The following is an 11,215-nucleotide window of genomic DNA, read 5'->3' on the forward strand; positions in this document are numbered from 1 at the left end:
CCTCCTCCTTCTTCCATCATCACTTCCTCATTTTCCCTTCCTCCTTCTCCCTCCTCCCTTATTTGTTCCCCCTCTAGTCCCGTTATCATCTCATCTCTCTCTCGTTTTCTTTTATCTCTCCATCTCACATCTCTTCCCCTCTCCTCTTTTTTCTATGTCTTCCTTCTTCCTCCCTTCTTCTTCCTCCCTCCTTCCCTTCTCCATTCCTGTATTGCTATTTACCCATGGATTCATGTGTCATACTAGCACCTAACGTAGTGTCACTTGTCACAGACAGTCCATGGGACTAGAGGATTCAGGGCAAAATGGAGGCGCTAGTCTAACCCAGGCTGTGGCTCAGAAGGAGAGTGGCCATCATCAAAGAAGAAGTGTTTTTATATAAGTGAGTTAGACACTGGTGGGACTTGTAGAATTATTAGCCTACCATTGGAGAAGGACTTCACTCAGACTCTTGCAGGCCCTGAAGAGCTTCCAGATGACATGGGAGGATTGAAAAGTGCACCAGCCTTCAACAGATCCTGACTACACAGGGGTCAGGACCCTCGATCCTGGGGAAGCCACATTCAACCTCTGAACCTGAACTTCATAAACAGAATCCCCCCAGCAGAGAGAGCCACGTGGAGAACGGAAGTAGTGAGAAGAAGCAGCAAGCCCTGAGTTTGGGCTCTGCCCTGCCTTCTAGCTGACTGAGTACATAAGAGTGAGGTGAAACTACATCCCTAATCTATATAATCAGCCCTCTCTGGCTACAATGAAGATTCACAGTTCATCACTATTCACGCTAAACAGGCCGACCTTTGATTTTATGATCCCCTGGCTGAGAATCGGGTTAAGAGAGAAACTCCAGGATGTGCTCAGAGCGATCTGCGTTATTAGCATATAATTCTCATTGGCGATTATTCTCTATCTTTGGTCATAAATTATTAAATTCATTTATGGAGTACCTAGATGGTTCCCAGAAGTTGGCTGAGAGCTGAGGACGAGGGAGAGGCCAGCTGGACTCTTTGACTGCAGCACAGATGTTAAAGATATCACATACTGAAGTAGAAGGGTCAGCACTGAAGGGATATGGAGGGAAATCACTATCAGGGTCTGGGAAGGTTCAGGAAGATGTGGGAGGCAGCACATTGCTGCAGACATAATGGCACCTCATCCTTCCCTTGGTACAAAGAAGAATGACAGACAGGCAGGGCAGCTCAGCAGGATCCATGGTATGCAGGTTGTGGACCAGATACAACCACTATGTGTCCAGCATCCACAGCAGACCAGAGGCAACAAGTCAGGGCCAGAAGAGGGCCTTACATCATAGAGAGCAAATGAATGGATACTGGATTCGAGAACTGCAAAGTGCTTGAAGAAAGCTGCCCATTCTGTGTTGTGTTGTGCTGTCTTGGAAGTGGATGATGGAGAAGACAGGAAGGCATGATGGAGCAACCTAGTCAGAGGTCCCCACCTTAAGTTTGCAAGAGCAGCCATGGCTTTCATCAACAGTCTGTGGGTGAAGGAGGAACTGGTAACACAGCCAGGTGCAGAGGTCTCAGACTTTGTGAGGACTGGGGCTCATCTGGTGGAGAAGGGGCTCACTTGAAGGCTTTGGAGGAAAGCAGGCAAATTGAAAGGGCAAGATAGGCCACTGCCTCAGCAGTGATATAAAGGGGGAGGGGGTGACAGAAATTGGGCACTTAACATTGGGGGTCTTGCCAGTGAATTTGATAAGTGGCACATGGTACAAGGAAGATATGAGGACTTCTGTCAATGCTAAAAGTGGGCTTTGGGACAAATGTTCCTTCCACCAGGAGCCAGGAGGAAGAAGGCAATGACTGTCAGGGAGGAAACCAGTGCTGGAGGAAGTCAGGACCCCCCAGGGCCAAATCTACAGGCTACAGAGTCAGCAGATCCTTGACAACTTTTTTTTTTAATCCAAACTTCAGTGGGGTGAGATGTGACATATGCAGCGAGAGCACAGGATAAAGAGGACGTCTTCACAGATATAACATCACTGTGAGTCCACGACTAGGCTGAGGCAGATTTTGCTGCCTTCCATTTGTCAGTGCCTGTGGGGTGCCATGGAAACAATAAGCAGAGATCCAGGACAGCTGTGAAGATGCAGTGATGCTCCCTGTCTTGCCCTCCTGTTTATGCCTGGAATACTTCATCTCCACCATCATCAGGTCATGGGGATCTAGCCTTATCCACATAACACACTTCACTGTATAACTCAGTTATAAGTCCTATGCCACAGAAGTCCTGAGCTTGAAGTTCACACTCCTGTGGGTAGAATGAGAGAGCAGCTCACCAACACTACATATCAGTTTAAAGTTATATATTTGTATGTGAACATGTGTGTGTGTGTGCGTGCGTGCGTGTGTGTGTGTGTGTGTGTGTATGTGTGTGTGTGTGTGTGTCTGTAGAAGTCTGAGGACAGACTCAAGTATTATCTGCAAGAATGCTGTCTATTTTCTTTGAGTCACTCCCTGAATCAGGAGCTCCCCAACTTGCTAGACTCACTAGCCAACGAGCTGAAGGCATCCTCCTGCCTCTGCCTCCCGAGTGTTGGGATTATTAACACATACCATCATGTCCCACATTTGTGTCTAGGTTTGAACTCACGGCCACACGCTTGCAAGGCAAAGGCTTTGCTACTGAGCCATCTTCCCTGACTCTGGCACTGTATCATTTGGGAAGGCTTCATTCTCACGGAGAGAGTTCACATGCATTGTCTCCTATCCCCACCTCCCAATTCCTAAAAAGAACTGATCCATCCCCTCTCCCCGGATATGCCTGTCCTTGCCTGGTGATGGGAGTACATCCTACCTGAGATCCATGGCTGGCCCAGGACATGCTTCCTCTAAGGTGGCCCACAAGCAGCATGGCCATTTCTATTTATGCATTTTCAAGCTGACGACATTGGGTATCTCTTGTCAGCTCCAGTGAATAATGAGGCTGAGTGTTCCTATGCAGGTAGACACTGGTTTTCATGCAGAGACACACTTTCCTTTTTCTCGAGTATTTATCCCCTAGTGTAATTGGTGGATCCTGTGGTTACATTCTGTTGAACATTTTATAAAAATAGCCCAGAGTCTTCCCCCAAAGTAACTGTGTTGTCATAAAAAAATGCCAGAAGTGATGTACAGGACCCTGATGTTTTCCCTCCATCCTTGCTAACACTTCTACGAGCATCGTATGTGAAGAAACACCTACTCAAATCCCTTGGCTATTTTTTCAAATTGATTTTTTTTTTTTACTATTTAGTTATGGGTTGTTTTTGTATTTTGACTATCACATACTTTACCAGATATGCAGTCTCCAAGTGTTTTCCTCAATGTGTATGTTGCCTTGTATACTTAATTGATAATGACCTTTGAACCATAAAACAAATAAATTTAACGAAGTTTAACTTGGTGTGGTAGCTAAGAAATCATTATGGAACGTAAGCTAGGTCACAGATCTTTACTCTTGTGCTTTACTCTGAGAGCAATAGAACTGAAATGCTACCATGAGCTAAGGACTTGACCCAAGCTTCCATAAGGTCTTACTCTTACAGGAATAATGGTATGTGGCCTGGTATGGGTTGTTATTTGTATTTGGTGGGAGGTAAGGAATCCAGCAGTGTTCTTCAGTGTGCCGCCCCATCCGAGCTGATGCAACAACACACTGTCACGATAACAGTGGCTCTGTCGTGAATCTTAAATTTGAGGACTGCAGAGTCTTCAACTTTATCTTTTTAAATGTTGTTAAGCTATTCTGAGGTCCTCACAAATTCATGTAAATTGCAATACCATCTTGTAAATTTCTCCAAAAAGACACTTGGGATGTTGATAGAGATTGAGTTAAATCTTCTGTAAGATTGAGTGACTATCACTATTGAATACCTTTAAATATTCTGATGAGTGACCTGAGATTTTTTTTTCTGTTTAATTTACTTAATTCTTCATTAAGTCCTTCACAACAAGGTTTTGTAGTTTGGGGGGGTGGGTGTAAATATTTTGATTACTTTGATAAATACACTTCAGGAGAGCAGCAAAATTGTTTAATGGAGGAAGAAGCTTGCCACCAAGACTGAGGACCCAATTATAAACAATTCCTGGAACTCACAGTAGTAGAAAGAGAATATCAACTACCCCAAAATTTCACCTAACTCCCTCACATACTCCACCCCCACAACACCCGCTCACACACCCCGACAGCATCTCCTCCTGCACACCCGCGGTACCCCCCTCCCAAAACACAAATAAAAAACAAAGTTTTAAAAGTAAAAAAATGTACTTGCAAGCACTTCATCCTTTTAGGCGCAGTTGAAATGGGCTTGGTTTTCCTGGTTTTACTTTTGCTGTGCTCCCTGTGTGCAGAACAGCTGACCTGGGAGGTGGTATACACTGCACAGCACTGCTGAACTCACTGTGAGTGTTAATAGCTGAACATCCGGGCTTTCTGTAGGATTTTCTTTACACAGTGTTAGGTTTCCTGTGAATGTTGCTCTCCTCTTTGCGTTCTGATCAACGTGATTACATGGTTTCCCCCTTCCTTTTCTTCCAGCCACTCGCATATGTCTCCCTCCTCAGTCCCTCTCAAATTCACAGCCTTTTATCATTCAATTGTTATTATTAAATATGTGCATAAATATAGATACAACTTCCTAAGCTATATCTATATTATTTAATATATATAATATATATGTAAATAAAACAAGTCAAGGCTGACTACTTCATATTAGATAACCCACTTAAAGGGGTTCATTTCTGAAGATAACTAATTCTCCCATTCTCAACAGTCCTTTCTCAAACAGTTCTTTGTCTAGGGGTGGGCCCCTCGTGATTTCCCCCTTTCATAAGAGTATATCTATTGGTGTTGTCATTGTCTTGTTTATGCAGCCATCTCAGTGGGGTATCATGGGCGAAGTGACCCTGTCACTTCTAGGAGACAAGAGTTTGCAGCAGTTGTGTGAGCATTTCTCCACGGCCCAGTCTGTGTCTATGAAAGGCCAGCCTGGCGACCCCACCCTCTCCCTCGGATATTGGGAGAGGCTCCGCTGATTCTGTTTTGTCTCTTGTTGACAAGACGGATCACAAGCATTTACTTTCAGATGCGTGGCTAATGTCATAATCCTTTTCCTATGCTGATGATTGAGTTTTCTGGGACTTCATTAAGGTTATTTTCTTCTGTATTCCCAAGACTCTGGTCTAGGCTTTACCTTTCTTGTGATATCATTGTCTGGTTTGCTCATGGCTGGCTGAAAATCTCTCCAGAAAGCCCATTATATGGTTCCTGATGGACAGTCACTATTAGCTATCTTTTTCCTGTTTCTGTTGACTATATTTCTGTGTATGTGTGTGTGCGCGCGTGCGCGGGTATAAGAAGGCCACACGACAGCTTCAGGTGTCACCCTCAGGAACACTTAACCCCCTCTTTTGAAACAGTGTCTCTCACTGGCCTGACATTTCTCAGTGAGGCTAGGTTAGCCAGCCAGTGAGACCAAGGGCTCTTCCTGCCTCTGCATCCTAGTACTTGGATTATAATCAGGTGCCATCATGTTTGGCTTCTTCTGTGGGTTCTGAAGACCAAACTTAGCCTGTACATTTGTATAGTAAGGGCTTTACTAAGCGAGCAGTCTCCCAGCACTATACCTGTTTGTTCTAAGTGACACCATGACACTAAAAGCCGGAAGGCCTTGTCCAGTCAGTGTGTGTTGTCCCACTGTGTGACTATAACCAGCGTTTGCTACTTTGCAGGTTCTTCTTTCTTCCACCTTTGTCCACCATTTTTGTTCCATGTCCTTCCAACCCCCTAAGACTAGATATGAGAGAGAAAAATAAAGGATAGGGAGAAAAGGAAAGAGATGTCAGAAAAAAAGTCAGGGTCAGAAAGGGAGCAACGTTATCATTAGACTACTTCTTTTTTTTATTAATTTATTCATATTATATCTCGATTGTTAGCCCTTCCCCTGTTTCCTCCCATTCTTCCCTCCCTCCCACTTCCCCCCTTCTCCCCTCCCCTATGTCTGTGATTGAGGGAGACCTCCTTCCCCTATATATGCTCTTAGAATATCGAGTCTCTTCTTGGTAACTTGCTATCCTTCCTCTGAGTGCCACCAGGCCTCCCCATCCAGGGGACATGGTCAGAAAAGGGGCACCAGAGTTCGGGTGAGAGTCAGATCTCACATTAGACTACTTCTTGCTGATTAGAGGAGTCAAGCTCCTTGGGGCAAGTTTGATCTTTGTCATCAGGATAGCTAACTTCTTCTTGTTGTTTCTTCTCTGTGCATGACTACTTAACTGTGACCAACAGCACCAACAACTTATCCCGCCTCTCGAGGCCCTTGCATTTATATACCTTCTGAAAAGTTCCCAGAATTCCAAGCGTCACACAATCACAGAAACTGTGGAAACCAAGTCCCTGCCAGAGCACAAGGCAAGTCGTAGTCAGCTGCTGCAAAGCAGCTCCATATCCTCACTCCTAGGATTAAAACAAAAACATATTCTTATAATATTTCTGGGTTTTAAAAGAAATCCAAATTTCGGAATTCTCACTACAAGTGACTTCCTTGAATTACCATCACAAAATGGGTATAGTTTATCATGTGGCCACTGAAGTCCCTCCTGGATTGGTGTACATGTCAGCTAAGGACTAGGCTGAGCTTTTCTTCAGGGCCTTTGCTGCACATCTGCCTGCTTGGCTGTGTATCTCTGAGGATGCTGTTGCCTATGACTTCATGGACAGTTGACAACTGTGGCCCAGTCTCCTGGTGGGGCTTTCTGATCTACTGAGACTTGGCCAACAAATGCTGCTGCAGAGTTGTTTAGCTCAGCGCTATGAAAGCATTATTCCTTCCCAATCCTTCCAGTTTTGTCCATACTTCACGTAAGGTGGGATTTAAAAGATGTCTCACGGTAGGTGAGTTTCCCACGCTGCCCTGTGCTGTCATCTACTGGGCTGTCTGCCATGAGGATGCACAGAAGAATTTTCCCTCTGGGTTCACTTGGAATACAAATGCAGAATCTTAAAGAGCAGAGAGACTAACTTTAAGTGGGAAGGAATGTACATCCCCAGAGTAGAGAGACAGGGACTCTATCACTGACATCCTCCAGTTGTACAAACCCTGAGAATTACCGATGCTCACCTGGCACCGTGGGCAGGAAAAAAACTAGAGGTGCCTGCAGTCTTTTAGATGTAGCTTCTGTGGGAAAACCCAAAACCCAAAACCAAAAAAAAAAAAACCTTCTGCAGCTGAGGGAGGAAACTATGTGGATATGGGTGGACTGATTGAGCCTAGGGTGACAGACACCTTTAGGGAAGTGACAGTCACAGGACAGCAGTGGTGCCTGTTGGAGCTGTGCTGGCGGATGCAGAAAAATCACCATCCAGGTTAAGTCGGGAGCTGAGCTGAAAGAACATCTGTGAAAGGCAAGTTTCCCCACTGAGGATCCATTGGAGACTTTGGCTGTGGGAAGGGCCTGTGAGGAGCCAGTCACTAGCCACAGTGCTTTCGAATCAAAGTCCTGACAAGGAATGGAGGATGACAGGACCCGAGACACCAGCCTCTTGGGTTGACTGTAAAGCATTGTGCTCTGAAATCAGAAATCATTGTGTCCCTGAGCATCTACTGAAGTAGGTCAGATTCCCAGGGACAAGGGACTGGACTGTATACATGGAGGCTACAGTGTGACTCTGAATGTCTCCCAGCACATCTGATAACCAAGGGAGAGTCGCATCAGCAGCTGAATCCCTCCACCTTTCCCGAGATCCTCACTGTTCAGGCATGAGAGACCTGGCTGTGAAGGAGATAGACATCCACAACCCTGTGGCAAGATCAGACAAAATGCCAGGCCATTGTAGGTAACTGGTACGTGAGGGGACAGAAGGCTTCACTGCACTGGGTGCTGTCTGCAGTGGGAAAAGTAGAGCCCCTAGACTAAGCTTTCAGATGTGTTGTATAGATGCTAGCTACCTTTGGTTGGAGGAAGAGACAGAAAGGGTGCGTAGTGGGATAGGGCAAAGATTTGCAGTGTAGACAGAGAGGTTTCTGGGAGAAGAGAAAGGCCAGGTGGGAGCAGAGGTGGGGCTGTGAGAAGCAATGACTTTAGCTTTTAGTCTGGGTAAGATTTGGGGTTGAGAAGGTCTGTGATGAAGAAAAAGTCCCGTGACCGATATACACAATATTGGTCTGGTTTTCATCAGTATAATAAACATCTAAAGCCAGACAACTTTGAGGGAAACTGGTTCATTTTGACTTGTAGTGCTCAGAGTCCAGGAAGGGAGTGTACTTTGAGAAAGCTTTCTTGGGGTAAAGTCGCAGGCCCACACAGAGGAAGAAGTCCCACCCATGCATCTCTCTTGGTCTCTCTCCTCACTAAGCTCACTCATGGAGCACAATCCCAGAGATCTTGTCTAACTTTCTAACTTCAAATATGCCCCAAAGCTGTACTTCTAAATATGGTGTTTGGGGGAGAGGGGCAGCTTTGGGCCTCATGAATGCTATCACTGAGCCGACAGACAGCCATCTGAATTTTTTATTCTGAATTAGCATCTCACAACGATCTCTAGGGTAGCCCATCACACTCTGGGGACTTTAACTTTTTTTTTTTGGTAGCACTTAGATTTATTGGGGTATCCTAGTACAGACTCTGGGGCTTTCCCATGGTGCTCTTGATGTACAAAGCCCAGATGTTTTGCCAGTTCTTCTTGAGCAATGACACCAAGAACTTGACAACCAGGTGGGTGTTGTAGACCAGACCATCATTCGTCTCTTCACGTGGCAGGCAGTGGCAGCCGGACACAGCACCTTCCTCATCTGGAACTTGATCATAGATTTCACCCCATTGACTTTGACCTCTGTGATTTCTTTGTGTGTCAGCAGGGAAGGGAACTTACCAGCCATGTTTAGGCCTGGGTCCAGGATGCATGGGATCTGCTTGATCAGAGACTCGGAGGCCAGCTATTCGACCGACTTCTTGTTCTTACTAATCTTCGTCGGCACTTCCATGAACATATGGGGAGTATTCATAGCCTTGGCTTCATCGTGGTGCAGCTGGTCCCCCAGGGTGCACACGGAGAACTTGGGGTACGTAGACCTAAGCTTGATGGTGCCAGAGAAGCATTTGTCCTATCAAGCATCATAGCTCTTTAGGCTGATCTGCACCTCCACCATCTCCAGAAACTCACTACACTTGCGCTGGTGTCATGAGAGACTTGGCTGCTCACAATTACTCCAGCCGTGAAAAACAAAAAAACAAAACAAAACAAACAAACAAACAAAAAGAGAGCAGGCCTCTAACTATCCTCTCAAGTTGCTGCAATCACAGGCCTGTGCCACCGGGACCAGTACAGAATCCTGCGTGCTTGCTTGCTCTTTTCTCTGCCTATGAGACAGAGGCGGAGAGGTGGGACATGGGTCTGGTGTGGGCTTTAGAAATCTCAAAGCTCACCCCCAGTAACACACTTTGTCCACGAAAACCACACACTGACTCCCAACAAGATCACACCTCCTATTCCTTCTAAACCACCCATTTTCCTGGTAAGCATGCATTTAAATATATGAGCCTATGGGGGACACGCTTATTCAAACCACCACATTGATACACAGAGGATTTTTGTACTAACAGTAGGAAGGGAAAGAAAGAAAGATGGAGGAAGAGACAATTATCCTTGGCAAAGAAAAAACAAAAGGAAACCTAAAAGCCCACCTGACTGTAGCCTGCGGGACTATGTTCCTCACATGGGATATGAGGAACAGACAGGCCTGCATGTCTCATTGCCGTGGCCACTGTCACACAAATGATGCTCTTTGCAAGTCTATTCCATCCTTTTCAAGAAAGAAGTGTTTCATGGCAGACTGCCCTACTCAAAATGCCGGTGCTCTATCTTCTCTGAGAGAAGAACCCAGTCCTCTATCTATAGGGCCTTCCTCACCTGCCCTGGCTTCTCCCTACTTCCCTGCTGCCCCTGACAGATCACACACCAGCATCTCCAGATGTGAATGTCACTTGCATACCTCCTTTTGAAGCCACCTCCAGGTACTTTCCTCTCTGCATAAGCCCCTCTCATTTTGTGTCGTCCTTTTCCGTAGTACAGAGGTCTTCCTCTTATTGGCCTTTTTTTATATGTCTGTGTCTTTTTGTTTGTTTGTTTGTTTGTTTGTTTGTTTGAGTTTTTGGTTTTTTCAAGCCAGGGTTTCTCTGTGTAGCCTTGGCTGTCCTGGACTTGATTTGTGGAGCAGGCTGGCCTTGAACTCACAGAGATTCCCCCTGCCTCTACCTCCTGGAGTTCTGAGATTACAGGTATGTGCCACCATGCCCAGCTTGTATGTCTTTGTCTTAAGGATCATGGAGTCTATCTTTCCTGCTTTCCACTGTGGCCTGCACTCAGTATTCTGCCAGATAAGCTGGCTGTGATTAAGCACACTCCTGAGGTAAGTGGTGAGTCACCCGAGGGTTTGACATTCTCTCTATGCAGGGCTGAGGTCAGCTGCCTCCTAGGGGGCTCTGAAGCTGTCCTCTTCAGAAGGCCAGTGGCCATGCTGCCTGTGGGAATCACACTGCCTCCGCTCAGTGCCAGTGGTGTGAATTCCAACCAGTGGTGTGAATACAGCCACAGGAACTCAACTTCGCTGCCCATGTGTAACTTCATTTGGAGAGATACTGAGGACTGAGTCTCACATCACAGTTATGTGTCATGAAATACCATCTTCTAATCTTTTTCATCCTTTAAAAAAAAAAAGAGAGAGAGAACGTAAAGAAACAGACCCACACAAAGAACAAGGACAGGGAGTATGTCATGTCGGCGCCGCGAGATCCGCTAAAGAATGGAAAGATGTGGCCTTTTGAACACAAAGACTAAGTAGCTACTGGAGCTTTTCCTTGAGCTGGGAGAGGGTGGGTTAGAGGCTTCCACCCAGATGCCCTGCACATCTGTACCACTGCATCCAGGCTTCAACACTGGGCATTTGGGCAACCAGATGGCCCAGCACTGCCAAGAGGAAGGCCCCCTGGATATGTTCCAGCACACATCGTGATGAAGTTTCCCATGGTGGGGTGGCAGGGGGTGCAGGCCGGCAGGACAGGCATGGAGTGAGGTCAGCATGGATGGTCCAGGACTGTCAGGAGGGCACATCCTCAGAAGATAAATTCACTGAGGCCACACGTCTTTCAAATGCAGGCTTCAGAGGAAGCCTTATGAAGTCCCCTCTGTGTCCCCACAGGCAGATGGAGGCTGGTGACTG

The 11,215-nt window shown here is 46.2% G+C and overlaps 1 pseudogene across 1 annotated transcript; it reads right to left on the bottom strand.

The window, feature by feature from the left end:
- Positions 1 to 8,609: 8,609 nt before the first annotated feature.
- LOC311579774 (large ribosomal subunit protein uL1-like) lies at positions 8,610 to 10,772 on the bottom strand (annotated as a pseudogene). Its single transcript has 2 exons — positions 10,740 to 10,772; positions 8,610 to 9,169 (listed from the first exon to the last, which is right to left on the bottom strand). The product of its transcript is annotated as a large ribosomal subunit protein uL1-like (transcript).
- Between the last annotated feature and the right edge of the window lie 443 nt (positions 10,773 to 11,215).

The sequence above is a fragment of the Acomys minous genome, assembly GCF_964271855.1.
Source record: "Acomys minous genome assembly, chromosome: 12".
NCBI lineage: Eukaryota > Metazoa > Chordata > Mammalia > Rodentia > Muridae > Acomys > Acomys minous.